The following is a 12,340-nucleotide window of genomic DNA, read 5'->3' as shown; positions in this document are numbered from 1 at the left end:
AGGGGGTGTCGAGTAAGGAGAATATGATGGATGATTAATTACTTCACAGGCGATGTAGGTTTTTTCAGGCGTCGACGTGGTGTATGGTCGAGCGTTATCACGATGGCTTCTTTTAGTATTAACCTTAATAGCTTTTCAGAAGGAATGCTTTCATTTTTATTTTCGAAAGCTCTGATCTACCGCATCTGTTGTACTCCGTCCCGTGTACAGCGAAATATTTTATCGACGTAGCTCGGTCTCCCCTCTACGAATTCAAATGTGAAACAAATTTTTATCGCTACGAGAAACATCCATCTTTTCGTATCGCGACGTAGACGATCCAATCGTCGAAAAACTTAGGTAAATATTTCGAGTCTGGCCACGAGACGAAAATTGTCTGCGTATATCGCGTCGCGCGACAAGTGTTTTCGCACGGACGTTTAATTCTCTCGCGGCGTATACACCCGAACCGTTCCATAAAGTCTTCCGAAACAACACCGATGGGAAAGAAAAAAACCGCGGAAAAGCGGTCGCATCTCTGTATATCGACGGATGCCGGTCAACGGGAAAATTTAAAAGGTCCGAACGCGCTTTTAACGGGGCTCACAGGTTGCTTCCTAACGGAGAAGTAATACAATATTTCCAACGGGACGGAAGGGAGGTGCGCGCTAGCGCTTGGACAATTAAAAGCTCGCAGCGGTGGGCGAGAATAATTGCTCTTCGTTTCGACGCGAAAGCCGGAATTCTGGCGGCGCTGACAATAAAGCTGACCCGTAGCAGCGCGCGACAAGAGGAGGATGCGATTGTACCGAGTGACAACCCAGTATGTCCAACGACCAAATGGATTTTACGTGTACACGAAAAATACCGCCCCTGACAGAGCTATTGTGTTCGATACGAGCCGGAGTCACGCACCCACGGGTTTTACATGGACGCATTACACCTACATTTACCGTCCCATAATCCACGCCGCGCGAGACACCCTCGCTCGTACGCTCCCCGATTCGTGCGTTACGTATGGAAACCAAGACCTGGACGGAATTAATTCACCTTCAAACCGGAATGGTTTCAACGAGCGAAGAAACGATTAGCAAACGCAACGTGGCGCGCGGACCATCGCATCAAACGTACTCATTTGTTTTTCTTGGATTTTTGTATCTTGGAACATTCCAAGAAATATCTCGATCGTGTATACGCGTAGACCATCCTAGAGCACTTCTTCTGCGGATTTCGGTTCTTTCTTCCTCGGGGCCCGTTTTTCCTTGAAATTGCACGTAACTCGATTTTCCCGGGAGTTTCTCGCTCGAGACGTTTCGAAAGCTTTTTCATAATGCCGCGACAAAGCCCTCTCTAGTGGATATTTCCGTTCTCGCCGTTCTGGGCGGGAAATTTTAATCACGAGATTGTAATTAGCGAGGTCGTGAAACGACATTATGGACCAACTCGTAAAAAACCGACCGGATTAGACGAGATTTAGGTCCGCGGGAGCGTTCCGCGCCACGGATTTTTCAATTTGTCGTCCGAATCGGTTCGCGACGATTCCATCGTCCTGCCGGAATTGAAAAAGAGGAAAAAGAGAAATATATACGGGCGCGCCGAGCCACGTTCCCCGCCGAGCAGTGGAAATGTTTATCGTTTTCTAACGAGAATGCTAACTCGATTTATCGTCGATTCGACACGGGCCACGTGTGCGATGTTGGCAATCCTTATCGCGTCTCGGTTATCATAGCGCGCTTACGTTTACGTGCCGGCGTTGCAGGTTGTGTTAACAACCCTTGTTTCCGGCTCGTTCGAGTAACTACCTTTCCACGCCGAAGTGATTTCGTGCAATTTCTCGTGCTGGCTAATCATGAAACTTGCGTACTTGGAAATAAAGTACGTCCTAAGTATCTCCTTAATTCTATCGCGGAGTATAAGTTACGAAATAGAGAGCGATGCATGGTCGTTGTTTAAGAGTCAACGAACGCGCGAAACGGACGATCGGCAACAGTTAACTCGTTTCGAGGATCGCACGTTTCCATCCGTTCGTCGTTGAACGAGACGGTCGCGCGTGTTTCGTTTATGAAATGGGACGTTACGATGGAGCCCATTAAATAAATTTATATTACATCATAATAGTACCGCTCGGAATAAAATAAATATTTGCCTCGGCGCAATTCGGCACCGATAGTCATGAAATTTAATTCCCGTCACCGTGAATGCGAATTTACATTCGTCGCTGGAGCGTGGACCACGCGCACGCGGAAATGCACCCCAATAATTTCCCGTTTTTCGTGCAGCCCATATTTGACGGACAACTGGCGATTTTGAAAATTTTTTCTACCTCGCTCGATGGCAATCGCGGCGGAAACGAAGACCGAGATAGCGGTATAACGCCGCGCATGTACCGCCCGCGCATCGAAACGAAAGCGACAGTTTTAATTACGCGGCCGACCGGTGTATCGCGCTATCGGGAATATCGGGGATATCGGCTGCATATACCTATGTACCCGCCAGCGGGCACGTTGCGCTGTGCGATATTGGCTATCGCCCTCCGTTACCCTTTTGTTACGCCGTCCTGTCCACGTAATCTGGAAATATTAGTTCGCAATGATCATCAGCTTCGCACGTTTACTCGCTTTCGTCCGCTTTCCACGTGGCACGGACCTGCGAACCCATTCAGAGATACTTGTTCTCGCGATGCCTCGTTTCATCCGTACTCGTTAACGTACGTTTTCTCGAATTATTTTTAACGCAGAAACAAAGGCAGCCTCGACAATCTCTGTCGTTTCAAATGACACCTGTTACTCTAATCAGCGTAGCGGGAATAGAAAAGCAGGACGAACGACTTAGCTACCACCGGCACACGCGTAATAGTTTTCAGCTATTGAACTCCGATCTGGTTCGGAGAATCTAGCGCTCGTAGCGTCTGGAACATCGGAATCGGGCATCGGTCCAAAAGGAGTTCGACGAGATCGTTTGGCTACCTAATAATTCAGCAACGGTCGAGCAAAGTTTACGAAAACGTCTGCGTTCTCGCGTTTGTTTGCTCTGCTTTTTGTCTAGGCATTCTTGTTTGCCTGCTTTTCAATTATCGGACATGCAATGCTTTGTGTTATCGGTGCCTGATCTAGACATACCTGGCCCCCGGCAAGTTGCCTGCATTTCCGCTCTGGCTCTTCTCCGTTTTCCCTACCTGCACGGAAACTGACGTGCCTCTGAGGAATTTTACGGCGATCGAACATCGAGGCATAGCGGCGTCGTGGCTTTTTATGCACGGTCAATGGATACCGAAAAACTCGCGCAAAAGCGATCCCCGAGCGAAAAGTTATCGGAGATCCTCTCCTGTTTCCTGCTTGCGAAACGTAAATTTCCACGCGATCGCACGATATTCTTGTTCGCCACGGCGAAACAAAATTATCGAAACAAGCTTTATTCGATCAGCGTCGAAGATTCGATTTTGCACGTTTAATTTCGTCGGTCCGAGCCTCCCGGAGAAACTACTTTACCGGAATCGTCCAGTTGCCGGCGATTCGAACGAAAGAAAAAGAGGAAGTGGAGTTCGCGCGAGGTTGAACCAGTTGGTTCGGGAAAATGGCGCAAACAGGACGGGCCTTGGAACGGCAATGTGTCTTTCGTCCAGCCGGGCCTCGGCACTGCTTCCCTTGCCTAGAATACGTCCGGTAATTGCGTTTGTGTGTAGCCAGGAAGTTTTATTTGGCTGGCATTTATTCGGCAACGAAGAGACAGCAGCCCACTTAAGAGGAGAGACAAATGTATTTACGTCGTGAATCTGCCAGGAAGCCCGCATCCACCTTTCAAGCTTACCCCTTTTATCCTGGGATTCTCGCAAAATTACGGAAACCTCCTGCGACTGGTATTTCGTCGATAGAAAAAGAAATGAAAGAAAATCGAAAACACTTGCCGAAACGCGTCGAGACCATACCTAGTACATATTTACCTTGTTTAAAGGAACGGGGAGCTAGCTTAATCGGGAGTATCGCATTATCGGTTGAGTCTCGTAGCTTACAAGGTCACGGTAAAAGTAGACAACGCTGATGGGAGCATAGATCGCCGTCTATGACAACAGTATGACCGACAAGACGCGCAAACGAACGTGTACGTGTAAATGCTGCTTCGATAATAGATTCCCCATTTGGAGTTGAGAGTTCCACGGTGAATCTGTAACTCCGACGATCAAACTGCTTGCAAAGTTTGTCGCTCGAATCGAATGGGAGTTTGGGTAACTCGCAGCTAGGCTGGCTCTTCTCTTGTACACGGTTGTGTATGTACGCGTACGTCTCTTCTCTTCCCTTCAACCTTTAGCCGCATTTTCGCGTGTACGTACACGTACGAGTGTGTACACCCGCGCCTTGGATCTCCAGCCGAGTTGACTGTTCTGCGTGATCTCTTCGCGCATTGTCGATGCCACGGAAAGTATCCGAGACTTATTCTCCTTCCGATTCCAGCTTCCTCTCGTTTTCGCTGTTGTCCGCCAGACACTGCACCATTAAAGTGTTTGCCAAAGACGATCCCGAATACGTCCTGACGCTACGACATGCATACTACATAAGGAACGCCGTCATTGTATCGTAAAGTGTGCTTTCTCTACGTGGAATCGTTGCAAAACAGGAATTGCGAGAGTATAGGGTGTGGCATAATTCGTGATTCTTCGTATACTCGCAGATCGCGTTATACGAGGCGTTTACTCGATGCGATTTCAGTACGAGTATTGCCGTAATTTTAAACAATTATATATATATTTTTGCTTCAAATGAATAACAGTATTATCTACGAATACATAACGGGGCGTTAGACCTGCGCGGCATGTCTGACCATTCTTCGCTGTATCTACTGGGAAGGCGCGCGACACACTGGTTCCTAGTCTGACCACTAGTCGCCGTTTCTACTTACTGCTTTCACGTACTTAACAATATCGTAATGTTCTGACAATATTACCCCAATTCTCGCAACTGATTTCGGTGTTCGTAAAGAGTTGGACATTTTTCAATTCTCGAATTACGACAGTAACTGCTGGACGAGCAAAAATTTTATTTCCACGATTTCAAATTAACCTTCCTATTCCATACGATACGGTGGTCCGAATTATATCGATGTAACAGTTTAGCGAATAATTTCTCGAGTGCTCGTGTTTCCCATCTATTCGCGTTGTAGAGACAAGTTAAAATCCAGTAATAAACGTCATGATCGTAGTCTGACCGGTGATATTCGAGCGTTCGATAAATCAATAACATCGGATCGAAAACTCGATCGGATTCCATAACTTAATGGAATGAACGCTCGTAGGTGTATAAAAACATGTATACATACGCGCATAGAAACAAACATACAGAGCATCCTGCCAAAACCAGTACCTTCGATTAATCCTATTGTTTTCGACGATACGGTAACATATTTCAGACAAAAATTATTCGACGTGGAAATTGGAGTGTCGAGCAATCAAAGATTGCGAAAAGTGTTTCTTTATATTGCAACTTTATATTGCATAGAAATGTATAAAATCTCCTATCACGTTGTTCCACGCCGTATACATTTTGTCTGTTTTCCGACATCGTGCGTGTGAGGTCGTGTGACATCGTATGTGTAACAGGTCGAGTTCCGTGTTTACTACACCGTGGTGGAGTCACTCGAGCGTAAAAGTATTTTCGAGAGTGTATCTCCGGCATCCGATAGCGTGCACGAGCGTGCTTCCCGCCCAACGAATATTTTAATACCTGCGAGCGGATTTCATCTCCGCATCATCCTCGTCCTTATGTACAGCCAGTCCTCTTCGTGAATTTAACACCGAAGAGCACTTATCGCTCTCTCGCACTCTTCTCCGCTCACAGCTAAATCGTCCTGCTCAAGTTCGACTTAGAGGTGTGACCTCGCCTGCCATCTCTCGTTCTTCTCTGTCCCCTCCGTCTTCCTCCTCGGCTGTCGTTCGCTTTGTTGAATTTCCGTTTCTCTCGCTTCGATGCTCGAAGATCGCCTAACGGACCGTGGTTCGGTTAGGAAGAGGCGGCGAATTCCAGGGAGAATAGGAGCCGAGTCGATAATAACCGGGCAAAGTCCATTATGATGCGTTTAAGGATTTACGTGGAGGGATTATCGATGCTCTCGTAGATAAAAAAAAAGAAGGATATCGAATCCCGCACCTCCGCCTCCACCGTTTCTTCTTTCTTTTTCATTCCTCCTCCGGTTGGTCTCCGGTCCGTGGCCCTCCACCTTCACCGTTCTCAGCGAGATTTACCTCATTCTCGTCTTTCCACTTCGGACCCCTTCCTCTGATCTCTTATTCTCCAATCTCGCCGTGCTCGTAAAGGATTCAAAAGAGATTGAAAAAGATTTGCTCGGGCCGCCGCTGCCGCCGCGAAGGAAGTGGAAGGCGAACGAGAAGGGCAAGGTAACGGGAGAGGGTTGAAAGGGGGGTAACGAAGAGGACGAGTTAAGCGTCGCGGTGATCACAGAGGTCGGGCGTTCGCTTTGTCGATAAAATAACTTTGAAAATTAAGAATACCAGGGTAGGCCGGTTAATTTCACCGGCAGGCAACCCTGCTTCCTGAAAAAAAAAACCCGTTAGTCCCTCAAGGGTTTACGATACGAGCCGCGGACTTTACCGGAGAACATCGCGGGTAATCTGCATTATAAAACACTCGTTGGCGGATACGCGAGAGCTGCAGCTGCGACTAAAGCGTAAATACAATGGAGTATTACGGCACGTACAGCCCGTCTTTGGCGCTTCTTTAAATAAGAACGGCTTCCTTGTCGTTCCATTTTGTCTCGTCCCTGGAAAAACTCAAGTCGACGCGATTCGACGCGACGCGACCTTCCGGCAATCTGGTCGCGATTTTTCACGTGGCTCGAACGTTCGCAGCGACACAGAATTAATTCAGAAATCGATCGACGTATGATAATTCAGACGAAGCCCGGCCGAGCGTCACGTACGCCTCCACATTTTGCGGCATCGGTGAATATATCGAAAAATCGATATTTGCTGGACCATCGGCGCGTTGTCACCTCCATAAATCAAGCGGATTCGGTACGCGTACGCATGAGCGACGTGCTCGCAAAAATATCTGGCCTCCGTGCGTCACCGTCTCTTCTCCATCTTTCCGTCGTAATAGTCGGGCCGAATTGAATTCAATTTTGCGGGGCCACCGATGATGTACCCGAGCGAACGTGTCGTCGCGTCGGACCGATTTCGCTGACGATCGCGATATCGCGCCACGTCGACGAGGTTGTAAACGACGATGTCGCGTAGGTGTACGCCGATTTGCGATGCTTTTAAGGAATCTCCGCTGTCCAACCTCGAGCAGATTCCAATTTAGATTCGTCGTTGCCGGTAGCGAGCGTACCATGCGATACCGCGCAGGCGTTCCACGTCGTCGCCATTTCGATGCCGAAGCGCTTTTGCTGGGTCCCATTACTCGGGACGTGCCAATGGTTTCATAAATCAAATTTATAGGGAAAGATCACCGTAATTTTTACGGCTCCGAGAGACAACTGTTTCAATCTCGTACGCGAAATTCAATCACGTGCCGTAATATCGCGGCAACGTTGAAAGTACAAGCGATAGACGTCATTATCGTACTAATTCCAAACACATATTTATCAACGCGGTCTAATTTAGGCGGCGTTTCGAATAAGGCAGCCGTATACTATTACGTTCAACGGTAAATTCTTCGCGTCCGGAATTTCCGCTCGAAAATTTACACAATTATTATCGAGGAATTCAGGCTCGTGGTAAATCCAGGGAAAGCGTTACGTTGGCAGTTCTATCGCGCGTACGTCTCATCAGTCTGTTTATGGCGTGGGATATGCAATATATCTTCCGGTTTAATCTGCCGGGCTTTCTTGCGTATCTTTCCGCCTAGGCTGACTTCTCGGGGATTAATTTTTTCCCGACGCGGACCGAGCGGAAACGGTGGCCGACTGCTACGCAGAACGGACGTCGATCCTTTATCTCTGTTTTTCCCGTCGGCAATTTTTGCGTTGTTATGGGACTGTTTCGGGAGGTAAATATAAATTGAAACGAATTACGTAATAAAATGACCGTTGGCGAAAGAAAGAGCGAGAGGAGGGGGATAAAATATTATCGGTCGAGGCGCGTGGGACGTCGAGCAATCTGGACCACCAGCACGAGAGGAATCACGGGAAAAATTCGGGCATCGACGAATACCGCGCGATGGCGGTGGGTATGCTATGCTCGTGCGGCGGGCATGAAAGAGGGAGCGCCAGCCAAGGGACGAGAGGGCAGAAGAATGGACGATAGGACGATGGCAATGTACAGCGGGGTCGGACAGGTGAGGGTGTGAGGGTATAGCCACGATATATCGTGGCTGAGCCTTTATTAAAACTGCTTTCGGTATTATTGCTTTCCGGGAACGTCGAGTCTCGAAAATGGCGTTTCCGCGAGATAGGCCGTGGTCGTGTGCGCGCCGCTGAAAATATATATCACGGACCCCTCGTGAGAGACCTGTCGTCTCTGAGGGCACCGTCACAACCTGGCCCGGTACGGTCTGCAATAAATATGCTCTTCACTTTGTACAAGTCGCTAGCTAGCGAAGCTACCGGTGCTCTTTATATTGCTCTCGCCTGGTTATTGCCTGTCGACCGAAAGTGACTCGGCCACTTTGGCCCATGTCTGGCTGGGATCATCCACCAAATCTGCATACAAGCGATCCTCGGTCCTGTCTGTACGCGCGGCTGTTTTTTCAAACCGGGACAGGCTATCCTCTATATCGAATCGATGGAGATGATCGATTTTCGGTGCCGCGTAAATCCTCTAAAGCGACGATGGCAGTGGCTGTAAAAAAAGCTCAGCTGTTCTGTAAATTTCGAACAAAAGAGTAAAGATTCTCGTTAAACGTGAACTTGGAATGCAGCCGAAGATGGAAATGGAATTGTTTTCCGCAAAATCCGAGCGTACGTTTCGTTGACGTTGCAAGGAAAATTGACGGAATCTTCTGAGCAAAATGATATTCGATATCGACATTCGACGAGATGCCGCGTTGCCTCCGATTTCGTGACCTTCCGTCGCCGAAATTCGATGAGTTCGTTCCAACTTGACCTACATCCTCGAGATTGCCGCGCGTCGAGGCTATCTTCTCTGGTTGCTGGCACCCCCAACCCTTGTTCGCCACCGAGAAACCACCAGAAATCCTGTCGTCGTCGAACTTGCGCCACGAACGAAATCTTTCATATCCGATTATACGTACGCGCATCTGTCGAGACAAAGTGGTTTGGGTCTTCTCTCGGAACGCTACTCGTCTTGCCACGAATACCAGCGTCGGGACGGTGCTTCGGAAACCCTTCGACCGTATGGAAAGCAACGGAACGACCATAGTAATAAAGCCGTCATGACAGTAATGGATGGTATTGACAACCTCTCCTCTCGCCTCCCCCCGCTTCCCGCTTCTCGTCGTAGGAGTCTAACTCTCGCAGTCTTCGTCTCTGTCTCCGTCTACGCTCTCTGTTCGCTCCATCCGGACTCCCAGAAAGCAGGTAACAGCGACCAAGCGGCGAATAGTTTCCCTCGGATCGTCTTGAACAATGCAAATTGATGCGGAATCGATACTAAGCTGGTAGGAGTTTCTAATAAGATTTTCTCGCTCCCTTCGACGCGGTATTGCGTGGCAGGTCCTCGTCACGCGCACAATGCGACGACTACGACGGATTGCTTCCTCTGTCGAGTGTCTTACGGTGTCTCGTTGCACCTGGTGTAGGTAAACAAATGCTTTCGCAGCTTTCATGTCACGGATGGATCCGTTTCGGAAGAGATCTTCAACGCTGGACTTTGCGATTCCGAAGCGAAGGGAAAACGACCGTGTGAACGTTACCGCGTGACGCGAGAAGTTTGCGTAAAATGGAGGCTCCTCTCGCGGTATCATCGTGTTTTGTCGAGCACGTTACACGGGTGTCAAGCGGAATTTAAGTTTTTCAAACGGCGGGGTGAATCGGTCGGAACGACGGTGATGGACAGCTTAAAAACATCGACGCGAGAGGAACGCATATATCGTCGAGCGGAGACGAGAGTAAAAATTGACAGACGTCGCGCAGAGTTTCTGGAAACGCGACGGGGAAGTTGCTACATCGTCGACGGCTTTCGTTGGTTCCCGGTGTCTACGCTTCTGGTAATTTTGCGACCCGATTCGTCGATCGCGTTTGCCTGACGCAATAATAGAAAGCTCCGTGGTTGCGAGACTCTTGCTTTATTTGATCAAGATTAATCAACCGCGGTCTTCCTCGCCTCGTTTCTGTTCTTGGTTCTTCGAAACGAACCCTTCGAGTTCGAGTCCGCAGCCCATCTCGAACGTAACTCGCAATGCATTTCGCGTGTACGAGGAAACGTAACCAACGGAACACGAACGCTCTATATTATTACAATCCGACGAGTTTGCACCCTGTACGGTCAGGACGAACCAATTCCAATTCCCTGCGGAGGCCAACGTGACAGTGTGGGCAGGGGGGGGGGGGATAATTTACGAATAATGACGATGCTGCATGGTTCTCCGGGCAGACTTGGCCACCTGCGCGTAGGTGAACGCGTGCTACGTAGCCTCGTCGACTGATTGTGAACGACCAGATTCGAACGTGATCAACCGTGAAACGTGCTTATAAATTATTCCGAGCGCGACTCTCGAAATCAGATACGCCGGTCTCGTGTTTTACAAATAATCTGGAGTCGGTTAGGAAACCGCGGTTTCTCGCACGAAAGTGTGTCGCTGTAACGAGAATCGTAGAGATAATCTAGGTCGCGAATATTAAAAGGAAGAAAATTTGATACATTTCGAATCAATCGGGCAACCTCGGAATAGATTATGGGACGACGCTGTTTTAACATTTCGATTCGAGTTGGACAGCCTCGAGGTTCGCTGATCGTCAACCTATCGACGATCAAATTATCGTACCAACCAAACGTCGGGTCTCCTTACCAGACTCACGATTCGCGCGTATCAGTTGGCACCGGGTTGTCTAGCTTCGAAACACTCGTAGCGTCGAGAGATGGAAGCGGGACTACGCCCGACAGATTATTTCCAATCTTTGACACAGATTCTCGATTCCCTCTCTGGGTGGAAAAGTTGTACCGAAACTGGGGAAAAGTCCTCCCACCGTGCGCGAAGCGAATCGTTGTTACAGAGTTCACGGTAGCGTTCGTACTCCATGCGTTTTCTTTCTCGTGATGTTTGCCGAACCGAAAACAGCGTCATCGCTGTTTCGAACAATGTCATTTACGGGGATCGGTATTGGGAACGTTAGAACCATCGGTTTTTTTTTTTTATTAGATTTTTGTTGTATCCGTGAAAATACGTCCAGTGGATTTTATTCCGACGAATCGCGGTCAATTTTATTTACTTGCGCTTTTACGATTTGTTTCGTATTTTCGAAAAGCAATGACGGAGATGTTAGAAGAAAGGAAAATAAACAGCCTACGCGTGTCGTTTTTGTTGCCGGAATCAAGGATGAAGTAGAGCCTGGCTAATTATCCTGCCTACTCTCCATATGGAAAGAGATTACTTGGCCAACAGAGAGCGTACAGCGAACGACGAATCCGCGTGTGGGATTTCCCTGTGCGCGAGAGTTTCGGTACTTCTGCATAGTGCGTGGGAGCACACGCGGACGTAGCAATAATCGACGAGAGTTATATTTCAGTTGCACGCACTGTACCAAATTTGTAAGCTACATTCCCTCTCGTGTAATTATACCACTTCCGCGGAGTCATGAAAACTTACCCACGGCTGTTTGTTTGTTCAATTCGTGTGCTCGCGTGTGAGTGTTGCCAGGGCCGGCTTCGCGTAAAAGCAAAGGATGCATCCAGCTATCCGTGTCTAAAGGAGCTAGAACGAAGAAGCGTCGCCGCTACGAGCAACGTTAAAAATATTTTTATAACCACACAGACGCACGTTAAATCTGTGACACTTGTTGGAAGATTGTACCGAAATTGAAAAGTTGCATCGAAGAGTTGTAGCGAATGCAATACTGTCGCGAGTGTAGCGACAGCCCTGTATGTTAGCCACGCTCACAGAATCGCTCGTCGGTGAGTGGTGGCCACGTGCACGCGTCGGCGTCCTTCTCTAGGCTTATTCCGTGGTCGCCCCGGTCCCACGCGCGGCGATGATGAATGGATTAATTAAGCGTTTCGCGTACAACCGGCCACCGGGAGACGCGGCTCCAAGAGGTTCGTTAAATTTGGTCCCTCTGGCAACGCTAACCACGCTTTAAACGACGTCTAATTGTATCGTCTTTGACGCAGAAATCGAATCAACGTTGATAAAATGAAAGATGCCCCCAGACTCTCGCTTCGCATTTTCCCTTACTCGTATTTCGTAGCTAGTTTTTTAATCGAAGCCCAACCAATTTCGTGCGTGCGCGTAGCTGA

The sequence above is a fragment of the Hylaeus anthracinus genome, unplaced genomic scaffold (assembly GCF_026225885.1).
Source record: "Hylaeus anthracinus isolate JK02 unplaced genomic scaffold, UHH_iyHylAnth1.0_haploid 11997, whole genome shotgun sequence".
Classification (NCBI taxonomy): Eukaryota; Metazoa; Arthropoda; class Insecta; order Hymenoptera; family Colletidae; genus Hylaeus; species Hylaeus anthracinus.
Note: the sequence above shows the minus strand (reverse complement) of the source record.